The following is an 18,561-nucleotide window of genomic DNA, read 5'->3' as shown; positions in this document are numbered from 1 at the left end:
GGAATCTTTATTTTTTCATTTATTTATATGCAGTGCTGAGAATCAAACCCAGTGCCTCACATGTGCAAGACAAGTACTCTACCACTGAGCCACAACCCCAGCCCCCTCTACCTTATACTTTTAACAGTTGAGTAATATTCCATTATATGACTGTGCAATAATTTATTTAGCCAGTCCTGTATTGATAACCACTTACATGTACTGTAAACATGCTAAGTGAACATCCTTAACCACAAAGCAAGTGTATCCTTAGGGTAGATTTCTTAGCAATGGAATTGTTAGGTGGAAGGATATGTGCATCTTGAATTTTAAGAGAGATTGTCAAAACATCCTCTACAGTTTCATGTTTTTACGTTCTCAGCAACAGTATGTTTAGTGCGTATTTTCCTATATCATTCACAACACTGGGGATCATGTTTACATTCTTCACAATTTAAGTGAAAAATTCATGTTGCTAATGATTTGACTTTCATTTCTTCAATTATGAGTAAAGTTGCTTATTTTTTCAGATGCTTTTTGGTAACTTTAGTTCTTTGCTGTGAGTTAAGTGTTTGGCTCTTTCGTTCAGTTCTTTTTCCTACTAGGTCTTCCTTTCTTCCCAAAGGGACCAGAAATGTAGAATGGTGACTCAGCCGCCTTCGAGGACATTGCCCTTTCTTATTGTCATCAACAGGACTGACCTCTTAGGGCACAGCTTTAGCATCTGTATTTTTGATTTGGTCACTCTTAAATGCTCACTGTCACACAGTGTGGTCAGATGACATAAGAGAGAACTAGTCATTACACTCTTTTATTTATTTCTATAATTATTCTCACATCCGTAAGCCATGATAGAATTTAACCTAATTCATAATAAAATTATTTTGTCATTTTACAAATTATTTAATTTAAAACTTTCCCTCTCCCAAACCCAGCAAAAGGTGATTAAATGAGAATTCCATCTACCTCACACTTTGATTTAAAACATGCCATAAGAGGCCCAACTCCTCTGAGAGCCAATTTCTCGAAGTGTAAAATAAGAGGGTTGCCTGAGTCCGCAGTTCCCTTCACACCCAGTGTTCAGGAACTCAAATGGAGTTAATTGAAACCAAAAATGATTTGAGGCCTTATAGCCTGAAAAGGAAGCCAGGCTCCAAGGAAGAATGATCTTTTACGTGAACACCTGACAACAGATTCTTGCCACTGGTCTTACACGACGGCACATTTAGGCAGGATGCTGGCCCTCCTGCTCCATCTGGGCCTCAAGGTGGTCTTGAGATCCTGGCCAAGGCCACTTCCACAGACTCATGCCTACGTTTGCTGAATCCCAAGTGAGGACCTTCTTTCTGTGTGTGTTCAATTGTCCCAAATACCAACTGGGAATCCAAGTCACTCCAGCAAGTCTGTATAGTATGTTCTTCAACTGAATAACCATCTTCTGTAAATACATTACTGGTGACACATTGTTATTTTGAGACGTGTGTGAGTGTGTGTGTGTGTGTGTGTGAGTGTGTGTGTGTGTATGTGTGTAGCAAGATGAAGCAAAACAGTAATTATTGGTATTATTTGGAACTGGGATTTTTCAGCATAAAGAAAAGAGATACAAGTTGATCTGGTTCAATAACATGCCTGGTGCCAAGGCCAATGTCTCGGCTTGGCACCAGAATCACGAGGCACTCACAGCTTTGTAGGTTCAAACAGCAATTCTTTATTCCAGCTCTCACACCACCTCCACACAGGTCCAGGGGCAAACGCGTTCTACCGTCTCCCGCACAATTCACCTACTCCACGAGGCTCTCTCCAAATCCCATTTTAATCTCACGAGAACTCAACGGGAACAAGCAGCAGGAACACCCTAATCCCGGCAATAATCTTCAACCGCCAACTTCCCTAAAACCCATTATCTTAAACTGGCAACGCCTTAAACTCAAGGAGCCGGTTACTTCCTCAAACCTGATCAGCTCTAAACCCGAATCCGCCTTGGTCCTTGAGCAAGGTCACCTTATTAAAGCATGCATGCAATGTTCCATCAAATGTCCTCTAAGCAGCATGGGGTACGCTTGGCAAGGAAATTTCGATGCGTCATTCCTACTTGGTAATGGCCCTCAGCAGCCTGGAATCCTAAAAACTGCAACCGTTTAAAACCTACCAACTACATTTTAATCCACAAATTAAAAAAAAAAAAAAACAACTCATTGATCACCTTTGGATTGTTCTAGGAAACCAATTCCTTATTTCGAAAATCACGAAGTGAAAAGAAAGAATAAAGTTTTTTTTATATGAACTATCTTTGAAATCAAATAGCTATCAATATCTTTGAAATCAAATACAGGTAAGTTATCTTGATAGATCACAAAAGAGGATGGATTGTTAGCAATCATATATTTCATTTTCCAGCCAGGTGTGGTGGTGCACACCTGTAAACCCAGTGACTCAGTGACTGAGGCAGGGGGATTTTAAGACCTTGTCTCAAAAAAGGTGAGGGAGCTGGGGATGTAGCTCAGTTCAGTGGTAAAGCACCTCTGCGCTCAACCCCCAGTACAAAACAACAACAAAAATAAATAAATGTACCATTCTTCATCCTTAATTAAATAATGAGTCCAGGTAATGAGTACTGAGTGTTGCTCAATATCAGGTGAAGAGAAATAATGCGACATTGTCTTATTTATTTATTTATTTATTTATTTTTGGTACTGGGGGTTGAACTAAGGGCACTCAACCACTACCCAGCCCTATTTTGAATTTTATTTACGGACAGGATCTCACTGAGTTGCTTAGCACCTTGTCATTGCTGAGACTAGCTTTGAACTTGCGATCTTCCTGCCTCAGCCTCCTGCGCCACTAGGATTACAGGCGTGTGCCAGCGCACCCAAGTGTTACTCTTGATGGAAGAATACGCCATCACTTATGAAGGAGTTTTATTTAAAAATTTGAACTTGAATTTAATTAAGCCTTGAGAGAAAACCAGCCATTTACAAGAAGTACAGGGGAAAGGACATAATAAATGACGCCCTGAGGATACTATCAACCAAAGCTGGACTTTTTGAAACTGTACGGGACAACTGGCCAGGCTTCTCCCACAAAGAACTTACAAAGAAAAACAAAGAGGTTTGCAGGGGTTTTAGGGATTAAAATAAATTTAGGGGACACATTAACTGATTGCAATGTATGGGCCTGATCTAGATCCAAATACAAAAAAATTTGTGAAGAAATTTATATAACCATTGAGGAAATGTGAACACTGAAAGAATATTCAAGGCTATTCAGGAGCGATTGATATTGCAACAAGTGGAGATGCAGCAGGGGTCTGGTGGTTTAAAGGCCTGCATCTCTCAGAGACACTCTGCCAGAGTCATGGACGGAGGGCTTGTGGGAGGCTGGGCTCCAAGTCCCTCGGGGTGGGGTGGGCCGCTGGAGGAGGGGCACCGAGGAACAGCCCTGGGGTGATGGGCTGAGGTACCTGGGGGCTTGTTAGTCTACTTCATTGGAAATTATTATTAATAAAAAGTTTCTGTCTTTTTTTAATGGAATAATTAAGGGCTCCACTTTCTGATCTGACCCTGAGCACCTTGTGCAATCCTATTGATGCGGTTCAATATCCCTGTAAGTTAATAATTGAAATTGTTAGTCACAACTCTCTGGGGTTGATATTCCTACAATGTGACGCACTGTGACCATTCCTTCTTAAAGCTTCTTTGACCTAAGAAACACACTGTGACCAAAGCCACCTGAGAAGGTCCGAAAGCTTCAATGCAGCCTCCAGACTGGTGCGTCTAGCGGCTGTTAGGTTCTGGGAGTTGCGTGGTTACCCTTATCGAAGGCAGTGACAGAGCAGCAGGTTTTTTGGTTTTGGTTTGGTTTGGTTTGGGTACTGGGGACTGAACCCCAGGGGTGCTCAACCACTGAGCCACATCCCCATCCTTCTTATGTTTTATCTAGAGACAGGGTCTCACTGAGATGCTTAGGGCCTCACTGAATTGAGGAGGCTGGCTTTGAACTCGCCGTCCTCCTGCCTCAGCCTTCCCAGTTGTGGGGATTACAGGTGTGCGCCACCACGCCTGGCCACAGCCGCAGTTTAATGAGCGGATGAGACACTGTCCCTATTGCGAAAGTGCCGTGTCTTAACTGCTCCACTTCTGCAGAGGGAGGCTTTCTTGGTGGTGGCTACTGTGAAGCTGCACCATCTTAATAAAAGGCAGCATGACCTTCCCACTGATCTGTGGCTATCTTCCATGATTACAGGTATCGATTGATAAGAAAAAGTCACACAGAAGTTGATGAGGGAGGCTGGCAAACAGCTCATCATGTCCTCAATTCCTCACAGCCAGCTACTTCTACTGCAAAAGGGGCAAGAGTGGGAAGAGCTGGCGTGGCTCCGTGATGGGAGACAGGAGTGGCTGCCTCCTGCCCACACGCGCTCACTGAGTGGGCCCAACCTGGTGGGGGATATCTTCAGAGGACAATATCGGGGCAAAAATTGGTGAAATCCCAAGGCCTCTAGAGAGCACTCCTGTGCCAGTGTCTGACTTCCTGAGAGGCAGACAGTGGTTCTTTGTACTGGTCTTGCAGTTCTTCCGAAAGGTTGAAATGACTTAAAAGTACACAATTTTCAAAAGGGATGAGGGAATCTGGGAGCCGGGCACAGCTGGCCCTGGAACCCAGCACTGCCGTGGGGTGGCCGCCCACTCTCCCTCTGGTATCTGTGGCGGGTTCGGCTGAGGACAGCGTGTGCCAGGCTCCCTGGGAGTCGCGTGGAGCCTGTGACGGGGAGAGGAGTCCCCTGCAGCTGAGGAAGAAGTGTGCCTTCAAGCGGCGGGTGAGGAGTGGCCGTCAGCACTCTCTTAGGCCAGATGCCTGGGGACTTTTATTACCCAAACAGAATAACAGCAATCAGAAAAAAACAAATACCCTGTGCAGTTTAATCTTTATTTTTACAGGATTTGGCAGGAGCCATAAGGTCTGGAACGGTAGGCCTTTTGGGGAACTTGGTGTTTATTAAAATGGTCTGGATACCAGCTATTATTCTTTCTCTCCCTTTGAAATGGAATGGAAAATCTCCTGATAAATGGGCAGAGATGGCGTCTAGATTCTTGAAACTAACTGCTCTCCAGTCCTTTTGTGCTCCACTACAGCAGGCACTCCGGGGCGGCCCTGCCTGACAGGCCAGGCTCCCTGCTCCCTAGACTTGCTGAGCACGCCGCGCACGTAGGTACCTGTATTGGTCATGGCAGTGACAGAACAGTTCCAGTTGGAAGGTCCGTCTAAACAAGTCTTTAAAATATCAAAAATTTACTACACAGAATCTCATTTATCTTTCTTAGAAGAGGGGTGGAGTTTCTGCCCTTAGAATTTATGCTTTGTTCATTTATAAGTTCCACATCTTCAAAGTTAACTTCTGCCAAATACAGGTGGACCATTCCTGAACTCAAAACCCAAACTCTGAAATGCTCCAAAAATCCAATTTTTTTTGAGTGCTAGTTGGTGCTACAAGTGGAAAATTCCACACCTGGCTTATGTGGTGGGTCTCAGACAAAACTCCAGGTGTGGGTGAGACGTATATGAAGCATAAATGACTTTTTTTTTTTGTTTAGACTTGGGTCCTATCCCCAAGATATCTCACTTTGTATGTACAGATATTTCAAAATCCAAAAAATTCTGAAACACTTCTGGCCTCAATCATTTCAGATAAGAGATGCTTTCCTTGTACTGAAATTCTCCATAAAACCGCTATAGAAAACCAGTTGCCATGTTAATAATTAAATTTAGTTTAAAATTCAAAAAATTTTTAATTGTGGCAAAATACACATATACATTTTCAGTGTGCAGGTCTGTAGTGGTAAATTTATTGAGACTGTTATGCAGCCAATGTCCAGAACTTTCTTATCTTGTAACACTGAAGCTCTGTATCCCCCAGACAAGAGCTCCTCCTTTCCTCTCCCCTCAGTACGTGGAAATCACCATTCTGCTGTCTCCATGAATCTGGTCACTCTACCTGTCTCCCTAAATGAGTGGTGGGGAGTCAGGCAACTGACTAATTTAACTCAGCATGATGCCCTTGAGGGACATCATGTTGTAGCACACTCCAGAATCCCCTTTCTTTTTAAGGCTGAGTAATATTCCATTGCATGCATACACCATATTTTGTTATCCGCTCATCTGCCATGGACACCGGGGCTGCCCCTACTTCCTGGCTCCCATGAATCATGCTGCCATCAACACACACATACAGAGATCTCTCCAAGTCCCCGCTTCTCATTCTTTTGGCTGTATGCGGAGGAGTGGAGTTGCCGCGTCATGTGGTAATTCTGTTTTTAAGTTTCTGAGCGTGGCCATCCTGTCCTGCACAGCAGCTGTGTGATGTCACAGTCCCACCGTCCGCGTGCCAGGCCTCAGTTTCCCCACACTTCAATGCTTGTCATTTTCTGGTGTTTGGATGGTAGCCGCCCTCGTGGAGGTAAGGTTAAAAATATAAGTTCAGCATTTAATCACACAGTACAAGGCAGTGAAAGAAATGTCTGGAACGAATGGAAAGGCAAGGAGGTCTGACCTCAGGAAGGAATGTCTTTTTCTTATTGTTTAGCAAGACATCTGCTGCATTGGAGAGAAAAGACCCAGGCTGGAGAGAGCAGCAGGCAGCCCCCTGCAGTGGCCAGCAGAGAGGCCAACTCAGGCAGGGCCCAGGGAAGGACAGGGTGCGGAGCCACAGCGGGGCTTTCAAGAGACCTTGTCGATCACAAAGGAGAGAGGAGTCCACGGCAGTAACGGGGCTGCATAAGCAGGTGACGGAACTGAGGGCTCATGTGGAGCACGGAGAAGAGCAGGAGCCGCTGGGAAGACGGAGTCGCCCTGGAGGAGTGCAACAGGAAGCGGAGCTAGGGGCAGAGGCCAGGGGACAGGGTAGAGGGTCAGTGGCCCCAGGACATCACTGAAGGAGATAATGGAGGACTCAGGAGGCCTTGCGAGGATGAGGAATATCAACTCAGCTCTCCCACACAGGTGTGCTGCCAACATCGCACCCTGAGCAGAGTCCCAAGCCCTCCCCGCCTTTGGCTGAACCTCCACAGCTAAGGCATATAAACCCACAAGTCCTGGGCAGGCTGTCTCCCTGGTCACAGCCAGCAGGGGACTCACAGCTTGTTCCTTTGCAATATGCACTGGATTTGTCACTGGGGTGGGGGTGGGGTGGCTTCAGGCAAAAAGCCACCCAGAAAAGCAACTCTTGCTACTGGGGGCAAGCCAGGTGGCCGTGCCTTCTTAGTGGACTAAGCAGGGAAAAAAAGCCCTATGTATCCCCAACTGCAGAGCCAGGATAGCACTTCAAACGTGCATGTCACCTTCGGTACATATGACATTTTGTCAACCAAACATGGAACCAGCAATCCCCTTGCAGAATAGAACTTGGTGATAATGTCAATGTGTTCAACCATAACAGGGAGGAAAGAAGGTAGTGTATAAAAATTATTCATGTTCTAAGCATTTGGCTTACAACAGGCCCTGGACCAGCAAGTTCCATGTCTACGACATTAACTACCCCTCACTTATCACACAGAAGTAATAATGTGCTTTTAAATATCTATGTGTGTGTGTACCACCGCTGAGAGATGACAAAGAGTTCATTACAGTCGCTGAGTGAGAAAGGACAACTTGTGTATGTGTGTGGGTGTGTGTGTGCACGCGCACACCAGCGTTGGTGTCTGGCCTCGCATGCAAGCAGACACATGTGGTTTTGATTCTTCTTGACCGCCTCTGGGAGTGGTAAAAGCTCTCTCTCCTCCCTGGAGATGATACGTGGGTCCACTCTCCCCTTGGCAGACACAGTGCTCGGTTTCAGTCACATCTCTTGTTGAAGTCAAGGGAGCCGTGTGGCTCTGCCCTTGGAGTCTGAGGACGCATGGCCCCAAACCCCCCAGGGAAATGGGGTGCTGGTGCCAGATTTTACTGTCACACATTGCAAGGCGTCTTCTTCTGGACCAGGCCCAGAGTCCTGATGTTGGTGACTTGCCAGGTCGTTCATCTCATCAGACAGACCTTCCTGGCAGTTACACGTTTAGGAGGGAAGCACATTTTCGTCCACTAATAAAGAATGGAAATTCACTTATCACGGTCCTAGAGGCTGAAGGGCGGAGATCAAGAGGTCTCGGCGCTGCGTCCTCCCATGGCAGAAGGCAGAAAGGCAAACAAAGGTGCCGACCTCTCTCCTCAAGCCCTGGGTCCCGGCAATCACGCCTCCCTAAAGCCCCGTCCCACTGGTGCAAGTTGCCAATACATGATCTTTGGGGACAAATTTTGACAAGGCACACGGTAAAAAAGGTGGGTGAAGAACATGGGGAGCACCTGGAGGGGACGTGTGCTCCGAGTGCCAGCACTTCCGTCTGGGCGTGGAAGAGCCAGGGCCTTGTGGAGAGCAGGGGCAGCAGAGGCCTCAACCTGTGTCACCTTGCACATAAGAAAGGCCCAGGAACCCCCTCCAGGGGCTCTTCTTTCAAGAGGTGAGGTGAAGAGGAGAACTGAAGTTCTGCGTGTGTATATACACAGGGTTTCTGTAAACATCGATGCTTCTATACTTTTTTCATCATTTGACACATGAACCAATCTCCTTGATTATCCTGTTTCCACACTTCTAAAGGGGAAAGAAAGTTCACCTAAAGTACATATCCATACGTCCTCAAAGAAAAACATGGCGTGACCTTCGTGGAGAATACCTGTTGGTAACGTCAGTTATGGGTATGATTTTAAAATCTCCCTCGTCCTTTTTGTTACTTTCCTTTTTCCTCTGGCAGATCCACTGAGTCCTTCAGAAAGTGCTGGCTGACAGCCCACAACGGCTGCCCAGGCCCCGGCTCTGGAGGGACGCAGAAGCCACCGAGGTCCCTCTTCTCGCAGAGCTGGTGTGTGGGGAGCAGGCTGCGCAGAGGGTCCCCACACCGTCCAGGGAGCTCGTCTACACAGGGTGGGCCAAGGCCTCCCTGGAGCAATGGGGGGAGAGGTAGTGCCAGCCTCTGGGTGGGTCGGGGCAGAGCCCAGCAAGGACAAGAGCACGCTGGGCAGGGCCTAAACCAGCGCTCGGGTGTGTTCCTCCTCTGGTGGGGTCTGACAGAAGGGGACCTCCAGTCCCGTGGTTTTAGTGATGGAACCAGAATGACTTGGTCTTCCCTTTCCTCCCATCCAGTTGGCCCTGGGTGCCCGTCTGCTCCTGGTTGTGTGTCTCTGGGTGCATTTCTCTTTTTTGCTACCAAACCCATTTTCTTCGCCTTGCCTGCCTTCCTAGCTGCCGACCTCCAAGTCATCCCTTAAAGCTTTCCCTGACATGGTCTTTGCAGATGCCTGTTCTACCTGTATGAACAGGTCCTTCCAGCTCTTAAAGTCCAATTGCAACTCTTGTGCCAAAGTCATTGCCCCAGTGTGGGTTAAATACAAGTCCAAAGGCAGGACCACAGTGGTGTGACCACAGTGGTGAACATGGCTCCTGATCCCAGGAAGAGGAGGCCAAATGTCCATTAGCGGTAGGATGGATTGATGGCAGGAAGGACACACAATGAAATACTGTAGAGGGAGGATGAACAAGATAGTCCCACAACCCACAATAGGGACAGATCTCACAAACACAATGTTCAATGGAGGGGTCCAGATACTTGAGAAAATATGCTGTAGGACTCCGTTTCTAAGGAGTTCAAAAGTTAGCCGACTTACCTGTGGGGACGGAGTCACAATGGCGATGACTTCTGGGAGGGCGGAAGGGTGGTGTGGCCACGTTCTCTGTCTTGCTCTGGGTGCAGGAGACATGGGCATGTTCACTTTGTAGAAATTCACTGAGCTTGGACCCAGGAGTTTTATGCCTTTTTCTTTATGCATGTTATATTCTTTTTAAAAGTTTAAACAAAGAAAGGTAAGATCAAAGTTTGTCCCCAAATGCTCTATGTTCTCTCTGGAAATTGACCAGTAGAATCCAATTTCCGTGGTGGTGGGAGAACCCAGCCCCTCCTTTTCCCCTTGTGGTGCTGGGGATGGAACCCAGGGCCTGTGCACACTAGGTGACTGCTCTGCCATGCTGTGCCCCAGCCCGGCTTCCGCTTTTTAGCCCAGGGCTGCCAGGGGGTGTGAGTGGGTCTGGCTCTCACGTCTTCTGACTTCACCTTAGAACCTGTGATTCTCTCTGTCATCCTGTCTTCTCACTCATGTGCCTGTCCCATCGTCTGAGGAGGGCAGATGGCAGAGACCCTCTTTGTGGATTGAGAGGCCAGGGAACTTCTAGCAAGTGGATGGCTGGGGATCCGGGTTAAGATCCAGGCGCAGATCCAGGCGCGGACGCCTGGCCCTGTCTTCTGCGTATGAGGCCAGGAGCTCTGGCCTGACTCAGGGGAGAAGCCTTGCCGCAAAGGGAGCCCAAAGGGCCATTCAGTTGGGCCCGTGGGGAAGTGAAGATGGCTTTGTCACAGCCCTGAGTCACCCATGGGGACTTTCCCTTGGGTTCTTTTTACATGAGCACCATCTTGGGGAGGTTGGCATTTGCATCGCGTTCCTGTTGAGTTTTCACACTTAGAAGCCAGGCCGAGGTGTTCCAGGAGGGAGAGTGCTGGCTACAGGGCCTCCGGGGTGGCCCTCAGTAAGACTCACCGCACACAGGGGCAGCTGGATCCGAGGGCAGAGGGCGGGCTGGTGACACCCACACGAATGTGGAAGTGACCCATGCCGCTGTGCCAGGCCTCACACACCAACTGAGCTGATGGGAGAGAAGATCTGGGCTTCTTGCCTTGGTGCTGGCTTGCTCCACTTCTCTCTTGGGGTGTGTGTGGCTTCCTCTCCTCTCTGGTGGGGAAGATGGGGGAGGCTCTGCAGAGTCCATCAGCCCTTCCCGTCACAGCTACCGTCTGCCATTCAAAGTCACACTGGGGTTGCTGTATGTGCTGAGCCTCTGTGTGATGCCCCCTTGGCCCGTCCAGCTGCAGCATCCAGAACTTTCTCTATTGCACAGAAATGAAGCTCCAGGCTGTTTCTGAACACGGCCTGTATTTCTGCCTCCACACAGGACTTCGTTCCTTTCCCTCTGCCTAGAACTCCTGACCCTTTTACTTTCCTAAAATCAACTGTAGGTCCAAGGTCAACTCAGGAAACCTCTCTGCTTCCTTCCTGAGAATACTGTGAGGACTTCACCTACACTCCTAGCCCTGGTCTCGCTCCATCTCATGGTTTCAAGTACACGCCGAGAGTAGGAACTTCTGAAGAGCAAACGGGGTGACTGTCCCACCTCTGAATCTGCAGGAACTCCAGATGTTCACGTCATCTTGGTTCATCCACTCCACACACATCGATTGTCACTGCTCCAGAGAGGCTGTCCCTGGCCACCCCACCCAAAGTGGACTTCTGTGCTACTGAGCAGCTCGCTTGCTTATGTGTTCACCTGTAAATCACCTCTCCAGCTGGAATGTAATGCCAATCTGTCTTGTTCCCCTCAGTGGCAAGGACAATACTTGGCACAGAGCAGGTGCCAGACAGTTGTTGGATGGATGTGTCAATCAAGAAAGCCATGAATGGATCATAGAGGTGTGATAATAGGTTCTGCACAGAGTTTCAAAGAGCACGTAGGTCGGGAGACCCTGGCCTCTAGGAGAAGTGTTGGTCTGCAGTCCCAGGCTAGCATCAGGGTTGGGTGCCCTCCATGTACCCCAGGACCACCCCTCCTTGTCAGCCCGCTGGAATGGGCATGTTCTACCACCCAACAATGTGGCGATTCTCTGCAAATGTCACTGTGTACTCACCTCTGGGAACAGAATCTCAAATGCAATGAAGGACACATCTCACATGGAGTTCTGCTCTTGACTGCCTTACAGGCATTCAGGGTGAACTAACAGAATTTAAGGCCAACTAAAATAAAAAGCAATGAAATCTCCACAATGAACTCACTCCCCCAGTTCTGACCCTGCGGCCCCAAACATTATCAGAGAATCTATGAACATGAGAGATCGTGACAGTAGGTGAACTTTTATGACAGATGCCACCTGGGTGGTTAGGAGCCTTTCCCTGCACTAGCAGAGGCTGGTTTGCAAGGTTTCCCTCCTTCAAAATCCCAATCAGATGCAAGTGGACTCTTCCCAGGGTGAAGCATGTTCATTGGGTGTGAAATGCCCCTGTGCCCATTGCTAGCAGGTCTCCTCGTTCATGAAGTTAGTTTAACAGGAAAAGTCCAAATTAAATAGGGATCACACGGATCCTTTAAGGATTTTCAGTCCATATTGGTGCATTCTTTTATGGGGGCGGGGGAGACAGGGTATATGTGCATCAAACCCAAAACAGTCCTGCCCATGAGTACTGGGAGCTGCATACCCACTAGGCCAGGAATTCATTATGCGAAATGACCATTCCACCATTAGCCAAGTGTCCCTAGACAATTCCTCCTCATATGAGCTCTTCCCTGCTCAGAGGCATGTTAACCCCCTCTTACTCATGGAACCTTCCATTTGTTTCTTTCTCTTACTGTCATTTGGCAACAAGAGACCATGAAGGCACCTGCTATTCACAAATATCCACACACACTACCCAACACCTAGTCATCCACCTGTCTACTGCTTTCAAGAGAAAGTACAAGGGAGCAGAACAAAGGACAGTTTCCTAGTGGAATCCTTAGAACTGCATGCCCCCAAGCAGACAGACTGGTACTTTCCTGGGGTTATAAAGCATAATTCTTTTACATGCTTCAAATTTACAGCTCTCCTTTATGGGTGTTTCCATTGTTCTTGGTGTATTATGAGCCTGAAAAGCTCAATGTGGTCCAGTTCAGACTCGCTTCTCAGGAATGCTTCCTAAATATTTCTGCCCGGCTCTGTGCAATGCAGCCTGGAGGCCGGGGTTTTAGTGTCCACACGACTTGTGAGAACTGTCTCCAGCGAGATCTCTCAGACCCACATGCGTCATTCCTGTGGCCCAGTTATGTTGTCACTTTTCTACACCCTTAAGAAAGAAATGCCCAGGAAGAGGAGATTCTGATTTGTAGACTAATGAGGTGATCATGAGGAGGCACCGCCTCCATTTTAGACCTTGAGGATTTGAGCCTTTGCAGCTTGAAGAGATGGGGGCCTGACTCAGGAAGAAACAGCCAGACAAGGTCAAAAAACTGGAGAGAGCTGGGACAGGAGTTTATGGAGGGGTGATAGAGGAGAGGAAGATTGAAAAATAGTCCGGGTTTGTTTGCCAGGAGGGGTGGATCAGACCTCCCTGGAAGGGAAACGGGGAGCACCTGATTTTGGTCCAAGGAGCACACGGGCCAGTTGGCTGTGCATTGGGCAGATGACCTGTGGCATTGATAAAATGTGGCTGGGGAGGCGTTGGCCAAATTCTGTCTTTGTGACAAAATACCTGATAAAAATCAACAAAAAAGAAGAAAGGTTTATTTGTTCATGTTTTTGGAGATTTCAGTCCTGATTACTTGTCCCAGCACTTTTGGTGACATGGCACATCATGGCAGAAGCTTGTTGACAGAGGAGCTGTCTGTCTTAGAGGTGGGAAGCAGAGAGGAAGAGGAAGAGGCTGCGGTCCCAATATCCCCTTCATTGCTTCCCCAACGACCCGACTTCCTTCCATTAGACCCCAATTCCTAATGGTTCCACACCTTCCTGTAGCACCACATGCTGGCAATTGAGCCTTGAACACATGGCCTTGGGGGGACACTCCGGGTTGGCACTGTAGCAGGAGGCAGGGGGAGGCTGTGGAAGGGCTACTGCAACAATCCCATTCACAGGTACCCAGGGCCGCACCAGCCCAGCAGGAGAGGGGGACCCCCACCAGGCTTGGGATGGAGGCTCAGTTGGTGAGCAACAGAACTGCTGCCCCCTGGTGGCCTTCAGAATGTACCCAAATGTCAACTGAGGCCTCTGGACAAATGAAGATGGCCCAGGCAGCCCCTTCCCCACAACAGCCACTGTGTCGCAGTCGGGCCACAGACGGGGGCCTCCTGGAGGCTGAGCACAGCTGTGGCCCTGAGGTTGAACCCAGCCTCCAGAGGGGCTCTCTGGGTGGTGGCAGGGACGTGCGCTGGGAACAGTGTTGCTGACACTGCTCAGCCAACAGGTCTGCTGGCTTTCCGATCGGGTCCTGCCGCCAGAGGCTGGACACACAGTGACACTCACAGAACTCACCTGCAACGAGGCTGCAGGAAAATTACTATTAAACATATGTTGTTAAAAGCTGCCAGTTTCCCAGGATGGTCGCCCACCTTGCTTCCCTGTCCGCCTAGGCAGCAGAAAGTGCACGTTGGAGTTCCGGGCCTATTTAATACTGCTCTTCTGCTAACCTGGGTGGCTCTGTGAAAGGCCCACTTTCCGAGGCGATACCGCCTCCAGAATTTGCCAGCATGCAAAAGAATAATGCAGGAGACGGGGAAGAAAAGCAAGAACAGTCAGGGGCAAGATGGAAGCAGTTGTCGTGACGGGTTGAAGTGTAACTGGATATGGCAGCCTGCTGCGCCAGGCAATGGCACAGCCCGGGAAATGCCGCTGGTTTTCCAGAGAGCCTGTTGTTCAGGTTCAACTCCAACAAAACAAACAAAAATGCGCATAATTGTCTGAGGCCTCCAACCCATTTTATTCCCCATTATACCAAGCAGATCCAGAACGGGCTGCCACTAGAAAGAGGCTCTCTCCTGGGCTCCCGTGAATAACTGTTTATCCACATCCTACTAGGAAAGGCTGAGTTCTTACCCTTCTAACATAACAGTGTCATGGACATTTAAAATGGAGTGGACATTTAAAATGGATCAAAATTCTATGGTCTGGAGAAACTGTTTTAACATTGTGAATTTTAAAGATAACTGTAATTTACCCCAGTAACAGAAACTTTTTATTGATTGCTTCAACAGTTTTGAATGGAAATATTTCAACTGCATTGTACATTTCCTTATAATAGAGTATTGTGAATATTTTAGCATTTCCTTGACTATTCAGCATTGCCAGTGCCAAGGTCCACTATCTGCCTGGCTTGAAACGGCTGTGTGCTCAGAAGCTATTAAAATGTTTAGGCTCCAAGCCTTGGACTTCTAGGCTCCACTTTCTTTTTGCTGAAATATTGTTAAAATTCGGATAGCCGCTTTGGGCAAGGTGTGATGGGGGCAGAACAGTGGAACAGCAAGGCCACATGCTGAGCCTTCGACATCAGCAAATCTCATGGCCTCCACCAGCTGGCCACCAGCCTGCTCCACTCACTACTCCTGAGGAGGAAGCTGAGGTCTGCTGACCTTGTGACACTTGTCCAGGGTCACAGACATAGTAAGAGATCCTGGAGCTTAAACCCAGCCTGGGTTGTCTTTGGAGTCCTGTCTTCCCACGCCTATCTTTCCCTTCTAAGCTTTCTAAGGCAAATGGAAGGAGGCAGCCATTAGTGATGTGGTGAGTGGGTTGCTGGATGTCTCCCCCATAGGTGTCCTAGGGGTACTGTGCAATGCAGGGTCATTGAGGCTGTCAGCCGTGCACATGGTGAGTGCTGGCCAGGGGGTGATGTGCGCCCTTCCTTCAGCACCCTCTTTTTCAGTTCTTTTTATCCAAAGTAAACTTTGCCACTGAAAATGTCTTCAGAGAGAGAGCTCCACAAATCCCATGCTCTTTCCCCCAACCACAGGCACACATGGGCTTTGGTGTGCAGATTCTAGCTCATTTTACCTGTGAAGAGGCAACTTTATTTCCTTTTTTTTTTTTTTTTTTTTGAGACTCCATTTATGTTCCAGATGGTGAAGTGCTAGATAGGCAACCTGCAGATAGATAAGTGAGGCCCACCATTCATCACACACCAATAATGCTGACACCTCACAGTCCCCACCTCTTAACAAAGGCAATACCAAAGCAATAACAATGAAAATGCACTTGCTCCCATGGTCAACCGCTCCCCAGACTTCCCCTCCAAACTGGATCCCTTCCTTTCTATACTTTCCTAATGGATACATTCGGGGCATTATCAGAAATACTCATTTCTTAGGGAGGCATAGTGGCGCACACCTGTAATTCCAGCTACTCGGGAGGCCTAGGTACAAGGATTCCAAGTTTGAGGTCAGCCTCAGCAACTTAGTGAGACCCTGTCTCAAAATAAAATAAAAACAGGGCTGGGGAATGTGGTCAGTGGTAGAGCACTTGCCTAGCAAGCACAAGGTTCAATCCCAGTACCCAAAACACCAATTGCTTCAAGCATAATCACCAGCTACAGCAGGTGCAAACATCCGTAGGTTCAGAGGTTGGTCACACTGGTTACTTTCCTAATGTAAATGGAATCATGTTAAGTCACAGTGTGGATCCCCAAACCAGCAGAAAACCAGGGCACTAGCCAGAGTCATTCTTTCTACCGTAGAAGGCACCCCCTGCCACTGCATGGAACTCCCAGGGCCACTGCCCACCTGCAGCACCTCCAGATCTCCCAGCAACACAGCTGTGCCCAGGGCGCCTCCACCAGTGCAAATCCAACCCACCCGTGTATCCTGAAATTCCACTGAAATTCCTCAAGATCTCAGGGTTGAAGACACTGATACAGTTTTGGGTAGACGTAGGCTGCAGCAGGGAACAAAACCAAACCAAACCCAAAAAGTAATGAGCAATTAAAATTATCCTAAAATACTTTATTATGCCTTTCTAATTATTTTTCTTTTATTATACCTTTCTAATCTGTCTTCTGAACTGTCTTTCCTGTGTGAGTAATCTCCAGCTGTATACTAGGCAGCTCAAGCGAGAGATAATGAGGATTTATTTTTTCCTCACTTTTTGCAAAGTCGTGTCTCTGCAGATTTGGGGGCGGAGTTCTTTTGGGAGATGTATGAAAACACTTTTACTGCTACAGATTCAGAAGCTGATATGATAAATCTAAAGTTTTTTTTTTTTCCTATTTGATTAAAAGTAACATGTAACTAGAATAGACCTGGAAGGAAATTTAAGGTACGACATTTAAAAAATGAAATACAATAGCAGGAATAATGTGCAAATATTTTAGAATTAATCTTTCAGCAATTCAGACTGTTCTTCAAGAAAGTGTCATCCCTGTACATCCCTTAATTATAAATTGTGACATGGCAATTACCCCAGGAAATTGACACAGCCCCTGGTTACGAGAAACTACAAATTCACACATATGTAGAGTACTGTAATGCTTTCTAGTAATAGAAACTTTTTATTTCTTTAAATATTTTAAATGAAGATATTTAAGTTGCATAAATAAAGATGGAATTTAAAATCAAAGACAGAACTAGATTGCCTTGTCCGGTAAGGTAGCCACTGGCCATGTGTCTATTAAATGTGATTGAAATTTAAAACTGCCTCACCAGCTATGTTTCAAGTGCTTAGTATCCACATGTGGCCCACAGATACCGTATGGGTTTCTTAGAGCCACCATAACAAATGACCACAGCCTAGACAGGATGGTTTTATAAGTTTTGTGTGATTCCTCCCATAGTCTTATAAATCTAAACCCTGATCAAGATGCTTCTTTTAATCAAAAAGAATAAAAAATCAAAGTTTTAAGCACATGCTTTCTCTCTCTCTCTCTCTCTCTATATATATATATATATATATATATATTATATATAATATATAACTTTAAAGGTTAATAAACTAACTCTCCTTAGTAACAGTTAACTTCCAAATTATAGTCTGGCCACCTCTCAATTTAAAAAGATTTGGACAAGCACATAGAACTGTATCTATCACTGAGCTAAGAACCTTAAGTTCTGAATTGACAAACCTAAAGTGTTGTTTTTCTTGTGTCATGATCAAAAAGCTCCATTAGTTGAGAGATGCTATTCAGACTTACTGAATACTGAATTAACATAGTGGGATGAATTGGACTTCATGAAGTATTCATGAGTTCTCATTTAACGCTAATTAAATTTAAAAAAAGGCCTATGTTAAATGATTCTAAGACCCTGGCTCAGACTGACAAGCATAAAAAATTAAAGTTCAAGGAGAATTCAATCCAAAATCATAGTTGAATTATGCAAGTTAGGAGTACGTTTATGCCTTTTCTTATAATGAATGACTCTAGTTGCAACATTAAAATAAATTTTAAAAATCACTTTTTTGATACTGCATTTAATCAAACTTTAATGATCCTTTGATCATTGAACAAAAAAAATTGTGCCAGTCACTAATCGTTGCTTCATGCATGCCAGACCAGTGAAGGATGCCTCTATCTTTTGAGGGGGCTGAAACACTTACTTTTGAGTACCATTGCAAATGCCACAGAAAGTAAGACCTGCTGTATTCTTTTTTCTTTCTTTCTTTTTACCAGCACTTTAATTTAGAATTGTCTCTTCATAATACAGAAGAGATGAATTGAGAACACCAAGCTATATGTGTCAAGATTATTTTGGAACTCTAAAAGGCTAAGAATTTGGGAAATAATATATTCAGCAACTTTAAGTTTTGGTCTAATTGAAATAGTTAATGAGAATATTTTCTGAACAGGACAGAAGATACCAACTCTGACAACTACAGAATATAAAAGTCCAAATTAGATTCTCAATGTATGCTAACAATTGAAAAGCTCAAATAGATTAACGACAGTGATATGGGCATCCACATTTTTCAGTAAATCCAATTTAAAGATCCCTGTTTTCTAAAG

This window comes from Ictidomys tridecemlineatus, chromosome 1 (genome assembly GCF_052094955.1).
Source record: "Ictidomys tridecemlineatus isolate mIctTri1 chromosome 1, mIctTri1.hap1, whole genome shotgun sequence".
Lineage (NCBI taxonomy): Eukaryota > Metazoa > Chordata > Mammalia > Rodentia > Sciuridae > Ictidomys > Ictidomys tridecemlineatus.
The sequence above is the reverse complement of the archived record's forward strand: the minus strand, read 5'-3'. Positions refer to the sequence as shown.